The sequence below is a fragment of the Archocentrus centrarchus genome, chromosome 21, assembly GCF_007364275.1.
Source record: "Archocentrus centrarchus isolate MPI-CPG fArcCen1 chromosome 21, fArcCen1, whole genome shotgun sequence".
Classification (NCBI taxonomy): Eukaryota; Metazoa; Chordata; class Actinopteri; order Cichliformes; family Cichlidae; genus Archocentrus; species Archocentrus centrarchus.
In genome coordinates, this window is record NC_044366.1 from 3,288,418 (window position 1) to 3,310,795 (window position 22,378).

Below are 22,378 nucleotides of genomic sequence, written 5' to 3' on the forward strand. Positions count from 1 at the left end.
GTCCATCACAGGCCGGACTGAAAGCCATGTGCCCGACAGACTCGGCTCTCGTCAGCACAGATTCAAGCTGCGTGCACTCTGACGGGCTGTCATCCATTTGGAAGTTTTCTGCTACATCTCTCTTTAAAACTTTCTTCCAAACTACCTCAGCTGAAATCCAGAGTCTGTAGGAAAATTGTGCTCGTTCTGTCCGGGAGAGTGAACAGATATAATATTTCAGGAGGAGCTGCTCTCTCTGTACGCAGCCCTCGAGATGAATAAATATTGCATTTTTAAAAAATCTCAGCATTGAACAGGCAGCGTGCAGCAATGTTTTGGTGTTCATCACAACCGCACTTTGAATATTTCATGGTTATGTCACAGCCAAAAGGCATTTGAACTGTTGCTGTGGGATTCATTTATCACTGGGAGAAAAAGAGAAAATGCTGATTTTAAAATGCCACCAAAGTTTCAGCAGCTCTGAGGTTCAATCTGCTCGACACGATGACTGCATTTCGTGTTTCCGAGGAATTTTGTGTCGGACTGTTTCAAAGCAAACACAGAGACTGTTTCTCGTACCTCCTGCCCTCCACACGAATCGCATTCAACATGAGAACAAATAGTTTCAAACAACAACATCTGGCCACTACATTAGGTACAATGCAAATACCCTAATCAGCCAATCACATGGCAGCAACTTAATGGATTCAGTTATGTAGACACGGTCGAGACCTGAGCATGAGAATGGAGAACAGCCATGATCAGTGGTCCGAGTGTTTCAGAAACTGCTGATCTGGTGGGATTTTCCCACACAGCCATCTGTAAGGTTTACAGAGAAGGTCTGAAATAGAGAAAATATTCATGAGCTGCAGTTTTCTGGGTGAAAATGCCTTGTTGATGTCAGAGGTCACAGGAAAATAGGCAGACTGCTTCGAGCTGATATGAAGACAGCAGTAACTTAAATAACCGCTCGTTACAACCGAGGCATGCAGAAGAGCATCTCTGAAGGTACAAGCACGTCAAACCTCGAAGCAGATGGTCTGCAGCAGCAGAAGACCACACCGGGTGCCCCTCCTGTCAGCTAAGAACAGAAAACCGAGGCTGCAGTTCACACAGACTCTCCAAAACTGGAAACAGAAGGTGGGAAACATGCTGTCGGGTCTGATAATCGATAATGAACCGGGGATCCTGCCTCGTATCAGTGGCTCAGGCTGATGATGCTGTGACGCAGTGGCGCACTTTGGGCACTGAGCATCATTTAAACTCCGCAGCCTGCCTGACCACGCCCATCCCTTCGTGACCACAGTGTAACTACCTTCTGATGGATGAGGACATGTCATGTCACAAAGCTCAGCAAGTAAGTGGGTTTATATAGTTTTTCGATATTTTTTGGAAAGTCACAAAGTGCCCTCAGTTGTCACTGTTAGACAAAATAATTTCTTTACAATTCTTGCTGGTTTTGTCAATAAATGATCTTCAGTCCTCTGACATGAACTGTGTTGCTTCTTTTATCAGTCAAATGTGATAAATCGGCCTCTCAGCGCGATAAACCTGATAAATTCTCATTCGATAACACAACGTGGTGCAGGAACATGGGAGTGACGCTGCTGAAAATGGGACTTTGTATGCAGGTGAGTGACTTACGATTAACGATTCAGATTTGTCCTTAAACGTTTCTGTTCAATTAAAATGTTGGTTAGATACAAACAGAAGTGCTTTTCTTATTTCTAAGTGAGCCCAAACATCAGAGCACCACTGTCAGTTATTATTATTAACCAGACCTGGAATAACCCTCACCACACACAGCTGTGGTTTTACCATCTGGGGCACGAGTGCACACTCCTTTGTATCTTTTTAAAACGTCCTGATAAAAGGTTCAATCACCTGAGCAGCAGTGTGTCCTTCTCTCTGACATGAAATAGTACTCGTGCTTTTATTTCAGAAAATAAAAATGAAAGACTTCCTGTTTGGACTCACAGGAAACATGAAAGCAGAAAATCACGTTGCTAACATGAGTTCAGAAATCAGAATTAACGCAAAGTGGTGACGATTTTAAAGAGGTTTGCAGAAAAAAGTATCCATTAAAATGAAAGTTGCCACAGCACAAAGGCCTGGCTTCTGTCTGATCTTCCTTTTTGTTGCCTTTCCCTCAGTAAACTACAAAGAGCATGGTCAAGCTGAAGAGCAGGAGGAGGACATCAAGGTTGTTGGAGGGCTTTTTTTAAAAATCATTTGGGGCCTGAACTTGGAGGAGTCGGGGGAGAAGAGTGGAGATAAAAGCGGCTGAAGTCTGAGGGCTGCATAGAAGTGGATAAGATGGAGTCCAGGAGGACATATCAAGGAGGCAGCCAGAGATGTGGAGGGTGATAGGAGTTTGGAGGAGGGATGGATCCACTCCCCTCGCGGCTGAGAGCAATCAGAGATGGGAGGAAAAGAGACAAGCCGGAGCCTATCTGTCATATTCTCTTCATCAGGGCCTCTTTCATCTTTGTCAAGATTATCTCTCTTTAAAAAGCCATAGATAACGCCGCTGTGGGCCGCTATAGAAGCCAGATAAGCAAAGATTTACCATCACTTTGAATCTTAATGTGACCCCTAATGTGATGTGCCAGCAGCCCTGAAAAGAAAGTAATACTATTAATTTAAAGCCAATGATAAATCAAATCTAACGATACTGTAGCTGCTCCTGTTTTGAGTTATTATTTCTAACATGTTTAATTAACCTCCGCTGCCTGTGCAGAATGGCCAAGATAATATCGTTGGCAGAGGGAGGGCATTTGCATGAGGATGTTAATGTGTCTGGCTGCTGATCATAGATGGGGCGGGGGCGGTTTCTGAGTCTCTCCAGGAGGTGGAGTGTGAGCCCCGCTCGGCTGGCAAATGCACACATTTACGACACAGAGCAGCAGATGGTCAAGCTGACCTTAGCGAGCTCGTCCAAAAACTAAAGCTGTGGTTCCCAAACAAAGGGCATTATGGGATGCCACATTTTGACAGTACCCAAGCCAGATAGGATTATTTGCCACATGATCATCCAACAGCGACGCAGTGAAAACATCAAAGGATGTAAAAACACAATGTTTTTATGAAGAAACATCAGGTACAATAAAGATGAAATAGGAGGAGGAGCTGGGAACAAAATAACTCATCAGTGATTGAATTTGTTCAGCCAAGACACTCAGACACTAACCAGGAAACAAACACACACTACAAACACACACTGTGGTTTCACCGAGCTGCACTTCAGGCCCAGCAGCACCAGCAAACACGGTTCATCATCAGCACAAAACACTGAGTGCTCGGACCACCATGGCAACACAAGAGGAGAGCCGGCTCTTCAGGACAAGACTGAGGATAGAAGAGGGTTTGAGAGAGGAGGCCAGCTATCAACATCAGCAGCAGCTGTCAGCCACCTATAACGCAGTCTCGAGGGCAGTATCTCAAAGGATTCACAGCACGGCCCCCTGTGACGGCGATGACCCACAGCAGGACTGCAGGGAGAATAAAAACTGAATCTGCTTCACGTACATCAAAGTGTTCGTTTAATGGAATTATAGTTTTAAATCATCAGATCGTCTCATGTCTTCGTGACAGAGCTGTGATACTGAGAAGTCTGTTATCTAAGACCTCAGGCACACGGCCTGGCGATTGGTAGATGACCTTCTGCTGGGAAAACGTGTGTATTCTCCGGCTGGTTGGTGAGTGGTTGCTGAAGGTAGTTTGCATGAAAGTCTGCAGACAGTTACCACTTTACTCCCAGAGTAAAAGCTGCACCTTCCTACTGGAAGCAACACATTTCAAAGGCACCATTTTTACTCTGAAAGTCTCTGTTTCCAGTTTGCGTCGCATGTTTCTCAGTTTCGCTACCACTTGGAGAGCAATTTGCAACTGTTTGCAGACATGTCGGTGCCAGTCACTGGCAACTGTGGCAACTCACCACTGACCACAGCAATCACAGCGAGGTTTTCAGTGCAGCACCTTTCACCTCTTTGCAACCGATTACACACTAGCGACTGCCAGCAACCAGTTGGGGAACACACACACGTTTCCTTCTCGATAGTTGCCAGATGGTTGCTAACTGGTCTCTAAGCCTGTGAGACTGAGACGTCACAGAGTCAGCATGTTTGCCAGCCTTCCTCCCTGACTTCAAATAAACCAAACTTTATTTATACAGCAGGTCTTTTCCAGTCCTAATGACCAAAATGCTGTTTCTGTTTCTGTGGATTTTTTCTGTCTGAATTCAAACTTTGGTTCAGACTTTTTTTCTTTTTGGTGACAGTTAAACTGAGATGTTAGTGTTTCAAAGAACACCAAACTCTGCAATCTGTTCGCCCAGTACCCAAAAACATCAGATTACATTACAAATGAAGCCAAGTTACAATCAAGCAGAAAGTGTAAAAAAAACAAAACAAAACAAAAAAAAACGCAGTTTTCAGTGCGTTTTTTCTTTCTTAATAATTTATGTATAACTCCGCTAAACTGTGACCCTGTAACGACTTAATCAGAGGTGTTTTCACCCTCATCACGGTGTTTTTGTATGCAGAAGCAGAGCTCTGTACCGCACTAATATATAATCTACTTCATTGATCCTACATTATGCTCTTAAGTGCCTCCTTTTGAAGTAGAGCGCATCATGGAAAAGCGCTTCAAAGTGTGAGGACGCGCTGCTCATGAACTGCAGTGTTTTTCAGAGCTCTGGCAATCAGCGCTTTCATACAGCTAACAAAGCTCCAATTATGCAGAATTATCTGTCCAAACTGCATCGTTACCTTCAAATTTTATGAGTCTCTATTCAAGACCACCCACGGCAGCCCATTCAGCACAGACACACAGCACTGACACGTGCGTACGTGCTGATGAGCTGAAATTACTGAGGTTCATAACTGGACCACAAGTCAGTGATGGTGGCCACGTTCACCTTTTTACCTCATCCACTGCAAACACATGTGCTTATGGCCACGCAGAGTCTGTAGAAACGGACAAGCTTAGCTTTTTGTAGTCTCTACACTCGGTACGCAGCAGCTTTGGGTTGCGCCCTCGATCAGTGCTTTTCACATTTTTCTGCACCGAAAGACACTGAAGTATCAGGCCACACCTGCCCTCACACCTCAGTAACACCTGAGTGCCAACATGGACTGTAATCAGCTGCGTGGTCAGAGAAAGGCCCTCCGACAGCAGCCGGCCCTCGCAGACTGTCGATCACTTCCACGGGAAACACGTCTTTTATTATCCACGTCAGTGTTTGTGCTTCACACGGATGTTTTTTCCTGAACATGCAGCTGTAGAAGCTGGTCTGAGGTTTGGCTGCCCAGTCTTTACTTTTCCCGCAGTGACTCTCGGGTGGTTTGATTGAATTTTGTGAGCGTGGATTGGAACCGGCGCTCCAGGTCGCTGCACTTAAAACTGGAGGTGGTTCGGTTGCATATTAAACTCAATTGGCTCTTTGGAGGATATATTAAATTAAAATTTACCGGCCTTTATTTATTTATTTAAAATTTCCTGTTTATGCATTACTTTGCATTACTTGTACTTTTCCACCATCCGGACTTTCTCTGCTCTTTCTGTTATCCGTTGGTGATCCGTGGGTCCGTACACTGGTGGATGTCACACTGGTGCAGTCTCCACTGTCTACCTTTATTTTGCTGCAGGTCATTATGGGCTGCACGCTTACAGTGCAGTGTATTCTGTGCATGACACATTCTTTTAATCAGCCCAAATTATCATACAGCAGCTCACTGTTTATTAACCCAGGATCAAATGCTGAAACTGCGAGTGTTTAATGACATTTTTGGCTGCACTATCATAACTATTAGCTGCCAATTAAAGCTTGGCGAGCCACCAGAGGTTCACACAATGACTAACACTGCAATGTGGACGTTTTTTTTAAGCTAATTGGTGTCCCCAATTTTCATAGTAATGCAGTAATTTCCCCTGATTCAGAAGATCAGAAGATTTTCGCCACTAAAAGGTTACTACACACACTAATGAAACGCGGCCGTTGTTGCTCCAGTGTTGCATCCAGCAGATCAAAGACAACAAAAGCCTTTGAGCCAGGTGACAGGTGTGGTAAATAACCCTGTCTGCGACCCGCAGCAATCCTTTGAGGATGCTGCTTACAGTTAATAAGGTGTGAGGCGAGCTGTAGTGGCGCTGTCAGGGCAGCAGGAAGGGCGCTGTCAGGACTGGTATTTGGGGACGGCTTTTAAAGCTTGTCTGGGGTTCTGATACAAGAACCACTGGTTCAAAGGCTTGTACTGTGACCGGAGAGAGACGAGAGACGGTCTGCAGGCTGATGAATGATCGTCTCCGAGGAGCCGGCTGGAGGGCCTGGGAGGGGTTCATATGTGCCTGTAAAAAATAACAGGGTGAGGAAGGAAGCTCGCAGAGAAACCCGACTTTTGTTTCCTGCCAACAAATTGTTTGATCGATTTGGAAATCAAAAGAAAAACATTTCTGATGGTCGAGCAAGCTTTTATTTTATGTGCCAATTAGTCTAATTTATGAGAACTTGTTACTGTTTTATATTATTGTGACAGTAACTGCTTCAGTGTTTGAGACTGTAAAAAAACTGACATTTTAAAATTTCAGAGTCTAAAACTGATTGGTTATTTGAAAGAGGGTGATCAATAATAATCATAGTAATAGCCACCCATATCTCCTGAAACATGGCAGCAGCAGCAGCAGATGCATTTAGTCTTGTTTCTAATCAGTGTAATGGAGATACTGTACATCTGTTAAACTGCTCAGTGCTCACTCACAGCACATTTTCCCCTCAGTGTCTGCTTATTAGAGCTAATACACTGTTGTAAAGGTTAGACAGGAACAGAGCAGGGCCTCCTCCTCCTGTAAGGCCTGGCACCCCCGACTCTCTCAAAAACGTCTTATCTGGGAAAAAAAAAAGAAAAAAATCTGGCCTTTGGTCAAAAATAGCTTCATAAATGTGAGGCCAGCTGATCCCACAGTGCCGGGCCAGAATAAGAGTTACAGCAGAAAAAATGAGTCATTTTTACTTCAGCTTTTGTGGAGAGTAAATACAGTAAAAACAAGCATTAAAATAAAATAAAAAAGAACTGTTACAAAAACAGAAAATCCTACATGAAAAATAAATCAGTGGTTCCTGAAATCAAAGCAGAAACAGGAACAAGGAGCACAGACCGACAGACACTAATTTGTAGTTTCACAGTCGCAGCCTCGGCATCAGCGTCTGCTCTGCAAAACCTTCAACCATAGGAACCTAGGATCCGGGGACCATGACCTCAAGGTAAAGGTCAGAGGTCACCTTTTCTGAAAATCTTAACACAATAACTCGAGAACAAGCTCAGGTAGGATGTTCAAATTCACACTGTCGAAGCAGCAAACTTCACACAGCTGTTCAACGACTTTACTACAGCAGCACTTTGACCTAAACGCTGTTCCTGTGTGGACGAGCGGCTTAAACGCATCGTTTACCAAAATACCCGCACACCTGTGGACAGGTAACATTTATATTATTATACTTCAGGGTCACTTCATTCAGATAGAGGCCTTCCTGAGACAAACTGACTGATGCTTATAATATGATTATTGATGTATTTAATGGCACATTTTATGTCATTTTAATAATTTGTTCTGAAACTGGTTTGCAGGCGGTACGGTGGCGTGGTGGTTAGCACTGCTGCCTCACGCCTAGGAGAACAGCTGGGTCTGGGTTTGAATCCAGGCCTTTCTGTGTGGAGTTTCTTCTCTCTGTGTTTGTGTGGGCTTTGTCTGGTTTCCCCCCCACAGTCCACAGACATGCAGGTACTGGGGTTAGGTTAATTGGTGATTCTAAATTACGTGTGAATGGTTGTCTGTCTCTCTGTGTTAGCTCTGTGACAGACTGGAAACCTGTACAGGTGTACCCTGCTTCTCACCCTATAGCAGCTGGGATAGGCTCCAGCCCCCCCGTGACCCTGAAGAGGATAAGAGGATGGATGGAACCGGATTTTAATTTTGGCAGTTTTGGTTCCTGGTTGAGGACGGGGATCTGAAAAAGCAGGACCTGAAACCACGAGACCCTGCAGCACTGAGCTCGTTGAGCCGGTTCCAAAAACTGACACCAAACAGAAGTTTTCAGAGCAGAGCTCCTCCATTGGCCTCTTCTCTGCACGTCGCTCTGGTTAACTGTGCTGAGGCGGTTTGTGATCCTCAGTCCTGTTTGCTGGAACAGGCTGTGACTGCAGCAGCTATCCCCTGAATGGTATTTAAAATTGAAAATGTGTTTTGTAGGAGACAGACCTGTGCAGGTTATTTATGAAATTCCTCATTCAGAAGGTTTCTGTCCTAATAATTTTACCTTCACTGAAAAAAAAAAAAAATTACCTTGAAAATCTAAATTCATGGATTTGTGTGGTGCAGTCAAGCTTTTTGCTTATCTGTACAAAAAGTCATTCAAGTCTGAGCTGAGCGTGATTGAGAAACAGCATTAGCTCGGGGCCTTTGTCACAATCAGATAACTTTTAACATTGAGAGCTGGATGCATTTTATCTGATTGCTGATGCAATTTGTGGAGGCTCATAGAAAGTTTGTTGGACACGATGCATTAGCTGGACCATTGTGTGCAGAGGCGAGCAGACGGGTAACCTCTGAGTGAGCTGATTTCAGGTTAGATAAGCAGTGATGTGGATCGAGGCAACGTCTAAAGAAATGCGCCTGCAGGAGAGGTGGGCTGTCAAACACAGAGGCTGCTGTCAGTGTTTTTGAACTACATGTTATAGAAGATCACGAGGACTGAAGGGTGTACTCACACAGGGTGATTTATACATGGTTGACCCCCGTTGTGTGCTGTGCCTGGGTATGGTTACGCAGACTGTGAGCAGTGTGAGCAGGGGAGCAGGAAGAGGGGAAGGGAAGTGTGCCTGGTGTGGGTAAGTGTGCATATTTGAGCCTGCTGAAGAGCACAAACCAAGGAAATCCAACAAAAACAGGTCCAGATACTACGGGAGCAGTGTGAGTGTGTGAGAGGAAAAGCTGCGTTCAGCAGTTCAGTATTAAAAGTGCTGTATAAACGTGTGTGTGTGCTTTAAGCGCTTTAATGAGTAAAACTGGACAAGTTTAGCTTTTTTGAAGCCAGAAAAGAAAGCTGGCAACAATGTAATTTAAAGGAATTATCAATATCACAGCTCCATCATTAAAACACAGGAGAATCTGATGGTGTTAATTGAGTATTCCATTTAATTAATGTCTCAAAGAAGGTTTTACTTTTTATTCTTTTAGCTGCAGCTCCAGTGGTGTTTAATGGTCTGAGAGAAAGTAGAGAATAAATAGAAAAATAGAAGCAGGAGCTTAGAATTTCCACTTAGCTAAAGCAGAGACACTCGTATGTTGCAGCACTGAGTGTCCTTGAATATCTGTGTGTAATAACTTAGAGGCTGCAAAGCCTGTCAATCATCTCAGTTACCTATGACAGAGTCTGCAAGAGAAATGGCTGTGGTTAGCTGTGTGTGTGTGTGTGTGTGTGTGTGTGTGGGTGCGGGGGAGAGAGAGAGAGAGAGGTTTGGAAATAAAGTTGTTGAGAGGTGCAGAAGTGCAGGCAGGGTGGAGTGGGTGAGACGAGTGTCAGGGATGATCTGTGACAGCAAGAGTGAAAGGGAAGGTTTACAGGATGGTAGTGAGACCTGATGGTCTGGAGACGGTGGCTGTGATAAAAAGACAGGAGGCCGAGCTGCAGGTGGCAGAGATGAAGATGTTCAGATCTTCATTGGGGGGGGTGAGCGGGATTAGAAATGGGTCCATCAGAGGGACAGCTCAGGCTGAGCAGTTTGGAGACAAAGTCAGAGGCAAGGAAGACCTCAGAGAAGGTTCATGGATGTAGTGGAGGAGGACATGCAGATGGTTGGAGTGACAGAGGGATGGGGTGAGATGGAGGCAGATTATCTGGTGACCCCTGAAGGGAGCAGCCGAAAGTAGTACAACAAAGTATGACAAAAACATGCATAAATCAGGTAAATTTAATTTAAGTTAAATACGCCTGGTTTGCTGTAACAGTGTACCATCAGCCAACAACGAATCTACTCTCAGCCTTTGAGAGGGAGCACCATGTGAGCGCACTGATAGAACGAGCAAATGTGCTCACAGTGAGACGTCTCCAGCGAGTTTAATCAGAGACAGCCAGTGTAGGGGAACTCTTACAACTGCTCGCACACACATGCATACACTAGCTGCATGCCTGCCTTCTGGTAATGATGCACACACACATACACAACCATGACATTCATGGAAAATGAGGAGTTGGATGTAAGAGTGAAACGTGTTACCTGCTATGACCCATATCTTGAAAGTCACAGGAAATTGAACACAGCTCACCCGCCTTGTTCCCTCCAAACAGGTCAGGCTAGACTGACCCCCCCCCCCACCTCCTCACGTTTAATCTCAACTTTCCTCCACGTGTCTCACCTGCTGTGGACGAGAACACACAGCACAACAAGATCTGAACAAAAATGAGTGGTGCTCAGATAAGGAGATTGCTCGTGTTTTGAAGGATTACTTTTTCCTGCAGCTGATGTAATTTCAATGCCAGGACTTCAGGGTGATGTTGGAGAGGTGCTCAAGTGCGTCTGAAGGACTTTTGGAACTTTTTCCATTACATGTGCACCTCGAAGTATAATATGTAATAATATACCTGTAGATCCCACAATATGGCACGAAACACACTGAACACTATTTAACATGTAGCACAATGCAACCACAGCATTGAATACTGCAGTTTTTCATTATTTTACCTGGTTCAGGTAACTGTTTAATAAATCAGCTTTCTGCTCCCTGCTGAACGTTACGGCACATTGAGCTGTTGGTCCAAAACATGCGTTCTTTTCATGAGTTTGCAAAGACAAACTGAGTCAGCAACATCCAGGCTGCATGACAGGGAGCTCCTGTTTTCACCCCCGTTTGTTGATGTGTCAGCAATATAACTCAAAACTGATGAAACTTTGTGGAAATAGTCCTTAAGGGCCCAAGAACATATAATTTTTTCAACGTCAAAGGTTAAGCTCACCAAAATTTTTTAAATATTACAAAAGAAAAAAAAAATCTGTCATCAGTGGTGAAATATTTTTTAGAGGATGCTAGTACAGTATAAAGCAAATAAGATATACCCAGACTGTATATGTCATTATCTGTTTTTTTAAATAAAATAAAATACATTTCTAGTTTTTGTGATCTAATAATTTATGATGGAGTATGACAGCATTGTTTGGTATTTATTGCACTGAGAAGTTGTGGTGGGGCGGTGTGGGCTCTGCTGAGTGTCCTTCCAGTTAGTGTCAGTGTTTAATGTGTGGTGTCTGTGGTACCTGACGCACAGATATGAAAATATCTCAGCATCAGCTGGAACGACACTCAGCAGAGCGCACACCTCGCCCACTCCAGATTTTCTGTTTGCTGATGCTATGCTGCCATAGAAACCGCAGCCCCCCCCCCGAGTTCGTCATATCATAAATAATAAAAAGGTGAACTCTCACTTCATCACTGATATAGTTGTTGAGTAACTGACTTACTGTGATCACCTGGAGTGTCACGTCCTGGGCCGGCGGCCCGGTGTCTTATGTTTTCTTGGTATTGTTTTTGTTTCTCGGGTTATGTTTTGTTGTCTTTTGTATTTGCTCTTAGTTAGTTAATTCTGGTTCCTTGTGTCTCCTAGTGTTGTGACTAGTCTGCGTCTCTGTCCTGAGTCTGTGTGCCTGTTCCCCATGTTGAGTTGCATGTTCCTTGGTTAGTCGCTTCCTGTTTTATTTTGACAGTCTGGTTTTCTCTGTGCTTTGTGTTTAGTTTTGCTTCCCCTGTGTTATGTTTCATTTGCCTCACCTGCTGTGCCCTGGTGTTTCCTCTTGCCCTGATTACCCATTGTGTATTTAAGCCCTCAGTTTCCATTTGTTCTTTGTCACGTCGATGTTTTCGTGCCAGTGTGTTCCTGAGTTTCCCCGTTGTCAAACCTTTGTCGGATTTTTGTATTCATTCCTCTCAACCTTAATAAACTCCTTTTAAGTTATGCCTGTCTCTGGAGTCCTGCGTTTTGGCCCATCTCCCCCCGTCTCAACCCTGGCCGTGACATGGAGTCACTTCCTGTGTGGACGCTCTTTCAGTCAAACACAGTCACTGGAGTGTTTTTGGACCAGCTCACACATGTTCAAACGTTACCAGGAAGTCCTGCAGTTTTTCTCCAGGTTTCCTTTTTGCTCTGCCTCTTAGTGCAATCATGCGTCTTCAGTCACCCTCATACAGCAACACTAAGGTCACCTCACCCGCCATTTCTGATTGTTGGTGACATCACGAGAATCTTTGGGAGAATCTCAGCTGTTGAAACGTTTTCCACGTGCTGCGCAGCACAAAAACATTACATTTGTTCTGAAGGCGTTTCAGTTTGTACCAGGATACGTCCGCCAACATTTAGCCAAATGTGCTCACAGCTGTTTATTAATCTGTCAGACAAAAACTACCAAAGCCAAAACGTGGTGTTGAGGTCATGGACAAAAGAAAGGTCCCATCATATTTTGGATGTGGATTTGGATCACTCTGCACTCTCTGCTGCTTTGTGTTTGGATTCATAAATCTTAATCTGAACAAAGACTTGGGGACAAGTTTTCTATGAGTGAAGAACAGTAGTTTTGTCCAATTTCACCGTTTTAGCGGTTGTGAGCACCGCAGCTCGCTTTATGAAATAGTTAGCAATTGTGTTATTGCCCCAAGAGACAGCAGAGAACAAATATGTTTTAATAGATGCTTCGACTCAAAGGATAAAGATACGGTCTCCTTCTGTTCAGAGAGAAACAAAAAATATTTAATAAATGCATGGAAAGGGCAAATCTGATTCTTTCTTCCAATAACAATGAGTGAAGAATTGATTTCCCTGCAGACGCAGTTTCATAGTCACTGATCCTCAGTGACCTCAGTAATCTTGTTAAAGCAGCATGTCATTTTTTTCACTTCTCTCTCATACACACACACACACACACACACACACACACACACACACACACACACACACACACACACACACACACACACACACAGGCAAAGAGTCTTCTTCTCCCTTCCAATTTTCTCGTGGTCAGATCATCTGTCAGCTAAATGTGAATGAACTGCTTTGGGCTGAGGGGGTGGATTGAATCCCATCACGAGGGAGAGTGCAGCAGGTTTGAGAAGAAGAGGCAATCAATTGTGGCATCTTGCCAGAGATATGGGCTGTTTATTCAGACAGAGGGGAAATAAGATAGGTTTCAAGATAAGCTGGAGGGGGCATAAAAAATGCTCAGAGGTAATCAGATTTTACCCAAATCTCCATACATGGAATCTTTTCTTAAAGGGGAAAAAAAGCATTGACCTGGCACTAAACAGCACAAGTGTATCCTAGAACTGTACGCCACTCAAAAAAATCAAAGCAGCAATTTTTAATCAGAGTATAGCATCGAGTCAATTAAACTTCTGGGATATCGATCTGGTCAGAAGGTTTGCTGTGTCTCCCAGCACCATCTCAGAGCATGGAGGAGATTCCAGGAGACAGGCAGGAACTCTAGGAGAGCTGGACAGGAGAAGGTCCTTAACCCATCAGCAGGACCAGGATCTGCTCCTTTGTGCAAGGATGAGCTCTGCAGAGCTACAAAATGACCTCCAGCAACCACTGGTGTGAATGTCTCTGACCAATCAGAAACAGACTTCATGAAGGTGGCCTGAGGGTGCCTAGTGGGCGCTGTGCTCACCGTTGGCTATAAAATACCAAAGTAATAGCACAGTAATCACAATCCTGGTGGATGTGTAGTTACATTTCTCGAGAGGCGCACATCAGGTTACGCCGTATGTTACAGCGTAGGGTTCAGGGGGGATTTGTAGTTACATACGTAGGACCGACGCAGAACTGTAATTTAGCCCTTATTAGATAATTAGATATTAGATAGCGATAATTATTTTTGCATATAAACCAGCAGAGCTACACTTATAAATCATGAATTCAACGTGTCCCAGAGCGCTGTTTCCTTCCACTAATGGGTTTGCAGAAATCACATAAAAAGTGTACACAACAAAAACATTTTAATCCAGATGTTTTATCTATAATATCAGCTGCTAGAATCATTCGCTATGTTCGAACATCCATCATCACGTTGTCAGCAACACAAGGCCTCTCACAGCTCTTGGGATTTTATGCTTTTTATGTTTAAGGAAACCCGAAATTGTCCTTTGAGCTCTCTTGTTCCTCTTCTTCTTGAAGTTCAAGCTTCTGGATCTGTATGAGGCCCAATGTAAGATAAGGATTATTTTGAAGCATTCAAAGCTGGTAGAATACCAAAAAACATGGAAGTGGTGCATCTTTTGACCTGATTTTAACCTGGTTGGAGCATTAATTGGGATCAAATCCTTGCATAAGAGATTTGTACATCCAGTGAACTTTAAACAAAAAAAAAATCCCATTACAGTAAAATTCCCCAGCACAAATGCATATGGACATTTTTAATAATAATAAAAAAAGAAACATAATTACAGTTATAGGAATATGTTTCTGCACCCACAAGTGATTTCTGCTTTCAGACCATGCTGGCTTGCCAACGTTAGCTCAGAAATGGCAGCAGGAGTCTGGCAGTGATTTCTCAGAGACAAGCACAAACAAAAATGTCCAGCGGGGTTTTGGTTCGTGTTCAGTGAGACCAGCTTCTGATCATCCTCAGGGTTGCCTCCAGCCTGCAGCAGGTCATGGCATCCCATAATGTTTACTTGGAATCAGAGCATCTTGTTTGCTTAACTGTTAATTTGCAGTCAGACATTTATGCTCCTGCTTGCCTTAATGTTAACACGGTGAGGATAAGAGTGATGCAGTAAGAAGCACAACTAATCATGTAAAACAGCATTTGGATTTTCCTTTAATAAAAAGTATAGTAATACACCTTTTTATGAGTTTCTTTGACAGTTCACTGAGGTAACAAAAAGTCATCATGGGTAAAATAACTTGGATTCATAAAGCAACCTTTGCACTTAATTAAATTACATCCAGCCTAAAGGATTCGGGTTAAAATTGCTAACTTTTTATATTTCTAACACACATTAGGTATATGCAAAAATCACTGGAGGGTAACCAAATGGGTTGATTTTCATATTGATGCTGCAGAGTTCAAAAATGATGCAACTAAAGACAGCAGGAGTCAATAAAAGTACATATGCAAATATGCCAAGCTTGCAGTTAGGCCGTTATTGCCTGTGCGAAACGGTTATTGCTGTGAAAATGAAGCTTTTGCTCATTTCTCTGTATTATCTCGGCATTTTGTAACTCGCTGGAAAATCAAATGGGAGCAACAGAAACATCATAGCAGTAATAAAAACATAATTTATTACAGGAGGGGGCCAATAGGGGAGAAAGTGATGACACAGTGTTTAAAACTATGATCACATATTGTGGGATCATGCACAAGAAGCTTGGTAGAGCTTTATTTAACCACTCCACTCCTAAACAGCTAATTGAAATATATGTCTCTGCCTCGGCACACATTGCTCTCTTCAGCCCAACATGCTGAACTTTTAATCCTTTCCTTCCACTTTAACTTTCCTGTTTATGCTTCTGAAAAATACAACCAATCACTATCCAGCTCTTAACAGATGTAGCCTAATGCAAATGGCTTCAAAACCAAGAGACAACCAGTCCCAGGCAGCAATAATTGTTTGGCCCAAATGTGGCCCATATGTGCAGTATTTGGCCCTGACCAACAGTGTCAACTCAGGGTCAAAGAGGCCGGCTCACATCAGTCACAGGCCAGCCTCATATGGGCTGGATGTGTGGTGTGTTGTGGCATTTAGGCAACATCTGGCCCACGTGAGCCAAAAGTAGTTCTGAGTAGACCTAACTGTGTCTGCAACTTGGTGTGTCACGGTTTTCAGTGGAAAGTAGCCTGCTTCAAATGTCTGTGTAATGTAGCCAAATGATGTTCTAGATGTCATCTAAACATATATCCATCCATCTTCTTCTGCTTATCCTTTTCAGGGTCGCAGGGGCGGGAGCCAATCCCAGCTATCATAGGGTGAGAGGCAGGGTACACAGGGTACATGGCAGCTGGATTTGCTGCTGCTGCTGCAGTTGGGTTGAAAACACGAGTGTGTTGTCTTAATGATGTATCAGTGCAGAAGAGATTCTCAGTTCATACAGAGAGAGATGCTCCAACAATCTGAAAAGATGAGACTTCCCAGAAAAACTTCGTTTTGAATTCTTCTCCTTCTACACCATCACTGACACCTATCGTTCAGGAGAATACTGCTGTGGGTACCCGTGCTCTAACTAATGGTACGGGTAATAATACGAAGCTGTTGGCATGCAATGCGACCAATGTGACGGGTATAATGGGGCCCTGAGTCTTGAGCTTCCTTCCCAGGTGATTCAACCTCCACTCAAACGACTCCAACGACCCACTGCGTCATACACACCTCCCCTCCGGTGACTCTCACACCTTACATGTTGACAGGGCAGGCCAACAAATCTCTAGACCACTTGCAAGTTGACAATCCCAGTAAGGGTTAAATGCTGGGACTCCCCATCAGCTCCCGAAGACGTCTCTCAGATGAGAGGTGAAACGCTTTAAGAACACTTTATTCATTTTTAAACCCCAAAGGTGGCTCCTCATGCCTCCTGCATGTGCCACACCTGTGCACCCTCTGCTATAGCTCCTCCTCCTTGAGCCATCCCTCAACATAAGGTACCAAGACTGATCTCCAGGTCACAGGAAGGAGGATGAGGAGGCATGAAACAGAGAAATAAAATCAGGAAAAAGCATTTAGGACATGGAGTGGGTGGGAAAGAGGTGCCATTCTAACTGTACAAGTCAGCATACCATCAAAAGCTGTGATTATAAAATAAAATAGTTACATAATTTTGCTTTGAACGTTACATTTGCTTTAATTGCACTGCTGCCTTTAAGACTTTATGAATGAATTTTTGGTGACACCTTAAACCTGCAGACTGTGCTGAAATTTTAAAGTAAAATTAATAAATTAATGCACTAATAATTCTGTGCTTGACAGTAAGGAGAAGGCTTTGAAATAGGATTAAGACCCTCTTAATGAGAAAGGAAAACCGCACACATTATTACTGAACTTATAAGTCCATAAATTAACCATGAACAGTGTCTGACGACCTCGGCATCTCTAATCCTGCAGGTGGAGTAACCGGTGGGTAATCTGAGCTGCTGTTATAGTCTTTGGGATTTATTATTTTCATAAACAAAAACAGACAGGCACTGCTGTATAACCCAGTTTTCATTCTTTTTAAGTATATGCAGACAGTGTTGTTGCAGCAGTTTAATACAGAGTAAATATCTCATTTGGATTTGATGCTTGAGGATCATTGGGAGAGCCCATCGAGGCTGAAACAATAATACTGACCAACAGAAACATGAATAACTGCGCTCCATTAACTCTCTTCTTCGGGCCTCTGCTGAGCTCTCGCACTGATAAAGCATTCAGCGTCCGTGCTGCTCTGCTGGGGAGTCTCTCAGATCACAGCTCGTCATCTGCGGCGTTCTTTTTCTCATGCTGCAGTGAAAAAAGCATCACGGTTAAAGCATCCTGAACAAAGGCGAGCGAACACAGTGGAGGTCTGTTCTTTAAGGATGAGCTACAAAGCTGCAGCCTCGTCCTTTTGATGAGATTATGTGTCTCTGTGTCTCATTACGAGGATGCTGCTTATTTTTAGGAATACAACAGAACACAGAGACGCAGCCTCCAACCACAACAGCTGAACCTCCATGAAGATAATATATCTGAAGGTTGTCCATCAAGTTTAAGAAAGAGAACTGCATGAATGAAAGAAACTGTCATTTAAAGTAAGCAGCCAATCCAGTCAGGCTGAGTTACCCTTTGGTAGCTGGGATGGGATGGATGGATGGATGATAGATTGATGGACGGATGGACGGACGGATGGATGATGGATTGATGGACGGATGGACGGACGGATGGATGGATTGATGGACGGATGGACGGACGGACGGATGATGGATTGATGGACGGATGGACGGACGGACGGATGGATGGATGGATGGATGGATGGACGGACGGATGGTTGGATGGTTGGATGGATGGACGGATGGATGGACGGACGGACGGACGGACGGACGGACGGATGGATGGATGGATGGATGGATGGATGGATGGATGGATGGATGGATGGACGGACGGATGGATGGTTGGATGGTTGGATGGATGGCAGGATGATCTGTACAGTGTCAGGTTACAGCTCCTTCCTTGTGCAGCACATTTTGCTTCCACTTGGAATAAATTGTGTTGTATGAATAAAATGTTGCTCCCTTGCGTCACTGCTGAGCATTACAGTTAGAACAAGAAGCACAAACCTCAGCAGCTCCCTCTGAGCAGGATTTCAGTTTCAATATTTTCATTTTATGTTCTTTGTTCTTTTTAAAAGAACTTTAAGAAGTTTGTAGTGCAGTAAAAATCAGATGAGGGCATTACTTTGATTACACAAACATCGTGGAGGAGTAGGTCATGGATCTGTAAATAAGTGGACATGAATAACTTGAGCTTATTATTTAATATTATACTGCAGTATATTTCTAACTAACCAGACAGTCTCTTAACACTGTCTTTAAAGATAAAACACATTTTGGGGTCATGTTAAAAGAAAGGCAGATGTGAAATGTAACAGTGAGGTCAGAGGTCAAATGTGACGTGATATTTAAAATCTTTATACGATATTTTCTATATGTTGACAACACACACACACACACACACACACACACACACACACTAAGAATCATAAGTTTTAAGGTTTTCTGTCAATTTTCAACCAATAAATCATGAAGTTGACCTTGAAGACCTCGATGGATGTGAGCCAGATTTTAAGGAATCATTAACACGACTCGACTCTGCAGCCATGCAAAGTTTTATCAGAATTCATTCAAACCTTTTCGAGCTCTTGTGTTTACAGAGAGAACGACACACAAAAACAGGAGGAAGAAATAAACTTCTGAATCACTGCTTTTACCAGTTTAACTGATGGGAGACAAAACTGAAACCAGTTAAACACTCATCAACATACTCAGCTAAAATCAAAGATGATTTTTGGAGTGATTTTGTATCCAGTCCTTAAACGGTTTTGTTCTCCACTGACTGCTGTTTTCTTTATTTTGTTCTCAGTAAATTCCAGAGTGTACGTCAGCACAGAGTCTCAGCATATTTTATTCGATGAGGTCCAGGGAGTGATCCCTTCATTTTTTAGAGCAGTATTTTTATTTACCCCTGGAAATTTTGCCCATACTGGCTGAATGTGCAGCACACAGTCACAGATCTGAGAGGACGGCCTTCTCATGAAAAAACAGCTCATAAACCAAAGAGGCTTCATGGGGCAGCACCATTTAGGTACCTGAGTGGAGAAAAAGAAAGTCAAGAGCCAAATCTAGAGCTGCACCGTCTCCATAGTGCACATGAAGAGGCTGCTGGAGGGTCAACAAGGCCCCAGTTTTAGCCCAAACCACCAAACCGTGATCTTTTCCAGGTCACGTTTTCTTTGGGCTTAAGGAGCAAAAAATGTTACACAAGACGGCTGAAGATGTGGAAGGAGGCCAAGTAAACAAAACAACACACACACACACACACACACACACACACACACACACACACACACACACACACACACACACACACACACACACACACACACACACACACACACTAGCAGGTGTGCTGTTGTATAGTACAGTAGCTGATCTGCTGAAGATGAGTCTGCTGCAACATTCAGTGCGTTTTTCTTTGGTTAAGATCTTTTCTTGTGAATTAATAAATAAGAAAAAAGCAAAAAGGGAATAAAACACTCTGCTGGTCTTAAGGTAGAACTCCTCCTCTCTGCTGCAGCTCCTGCTGCTCCTCAGACATCCCCCGTGTGTGACTCAGGATCACTGTGACCCATTACTGCTCAGAACATGTCATTTTGATCCATCAGAAACCTTCACAGAAAGACTTTTGGTGCAGACTGACTGCAGGTCCTTTGAAGGTTGATCTGAATCCAATTAAGCTGAAGCTGTAAATATCAAATTTTTATTAGTTCTAATGTGGTAAGAAGCATGCTGTCTATATCACATGATTCTGTACCTCATAATATTCCAGTATAAACATGAATGCGGGAGGCAGTGTGTCCTTTATGCAGTGATGCATTATTTTTAAATGTGAGGGTGTGGAGGTCGGGCTGGTGGATGAGCGTGCAGGAGATGTTTGTCTTCCTATTAACTGTAATCATGGTGTCCCCAGGGCAGTTACTGTATAATGCTCTGTGCAAAGGTAAAGTGAGGATGGTGTCAAAAATGATGTGAACAGTTTGTATTTATCACTCAACTTCACACAGAGTGCTGCAAAGATAAAAACTTTGTGTGAAGACCTTTAAAACTTCAGCACTTCGCTGGTACGCTTGCAAACAGTTCTTCAGGGCACTCTGCAGGATGACTCAACCTTCTGAATCTGCCACAGTTTTTCTGTGGATCTACTTTTAGCATCGTCTGTCCCGTCATGTAATCCCAGACTGATGATGTCAGGAGGGAAGGTTTCAAAAATCTACCAAAAACAATTCATGCAACTTGGAGGAGAAGAGCAGCGTGGTTAAAGATCTGTGTCCCTCTCTTTACAACTGTGGAATCAGACCTTTGACCTCAGAGGAGGATGTACTCTCCAAGTGCCCTCCTAGTTTCTCCTTTACATAAAGATATGTATAAATGGATGTGGCTTTGTGTATGAAATTATAACGTATCACTCATAATCTTCTCATATCTTCTCATAAAGTGAACCAATACATTCCTTAAACATCTTGCTGTGAACCATAGTTAGGCTTCACTGAGGCAGCATTCATGTATGCTGTCTGGATGGATGAATGGATCACTGATACACTGATTCGAACTTCCATAACCTTAAATACATATTTTTGCATTTTTCTGATAACCAAACCAAAGATAACCGCACCGACTCGATCAGACTGACGGTGTCCTTTTCACATAACTCCACATGTTAGAGGTGCATCCCCCCGAGTATAAATGTTTACCATGACCACCATTGTTACATAATTTCTATGATTTTTAATCACTACATGCGTAATATCTGTCAGTTATTTTTGATTTAGTTATTTTAATGCAAAACATAAACATTTTGCTGTCATTAGATTAATAAACACTTCTTTTAACAAGTTATTTTTCAGTTTTTTAAAGCACAGGGAAATTTTAGCATTCTACTTGGATGTTTTGAGCAAAACTTCTATATTAAAAAAACAGCCAAACTCCTCCAAATATATAATATAAGACTGTCATTGACTGCAAGGTGTTTTCATCCTACTGTTAAAAACTTATATTTATAATGATGTTAGTTTGTTACTTTTGAACTTCTGAATATGTTTGGAGATGTTGGCAGGAGAAAGCCTCTTCTCTCTAATACGTTACATCTGAACAAACCACAAGACTTCTGGGACGGCGTCCTTTGGACAGACGAGACCAAAAGGAGACGTTTGGCTATAATACTTACAAATTCAGCATATCCGCAGAAACGCCTCATACCAGCTGTCAAATGTGAGGCCATCTGTCCAACAGCTAAAGCTTGGCCCAAAACTGGGTCATCAACAGGACGACGATCCGACGCACAGCAGCAAAGGATCAAGGTGCTGCAACAGCCCAAGGTTCACACCACACTGAAATGCTACAGGGAGCTGTGCATAAACGAAGGTCCACAAACCTCAACGAACTGAAGCAACGCTGTAAAGAAACATGGGCCAGAATTCGTCCACAGTGACGTGGAAAACCAGCACTACAAGTTATTGCTGCTAAAGGAGGTTCTATAAGCTACTGATTCATGCTGCATTTCCACTAGTACCTACTCAGCGTGACTAGACTTGACACAATTTGTAGGGTTTTCCATTAGGTCCTGGTACCAGGTACTTTTTTAGTACCCACTCAGCCATTTTTCCAATGCGATCCGAGGCGATTCGAAAATGTGTTGTTCAAGAAAAGCATGCCACCGATTGGCTAGGGAGTGTCGTCACAAGCTGAGACATTAAAGCAACTTCTTCACCAGAATCAAACGCGCCATTTTTAAAACCGAACAGCAAGAAAATGGAGGCACGCAAACCAACACCGCGGTCCAACGACGAGGTACAGATGTATCTGTGATTGGTGGAATGAGAGAAATAAGACATCATCAGGAGGTCTCCGAGCTAATGGTTGTGTTTGAGTTGGACTCCACCCACACTGAGGTGGTACGCAGTTGTGATGGAAACAAAACAAAACCGTGTCGAGTCGAGTCGCACTGAATAGGTACTAGTGGAAACACGGCATTAGTTTTTCACAGGAGTGCAGAAAGTCCTGTGAAACTCTTTCATGACTGTATGTGGAAGTTACAGCAAAGTACAGCACAGCTGTGTTTATTTCATACT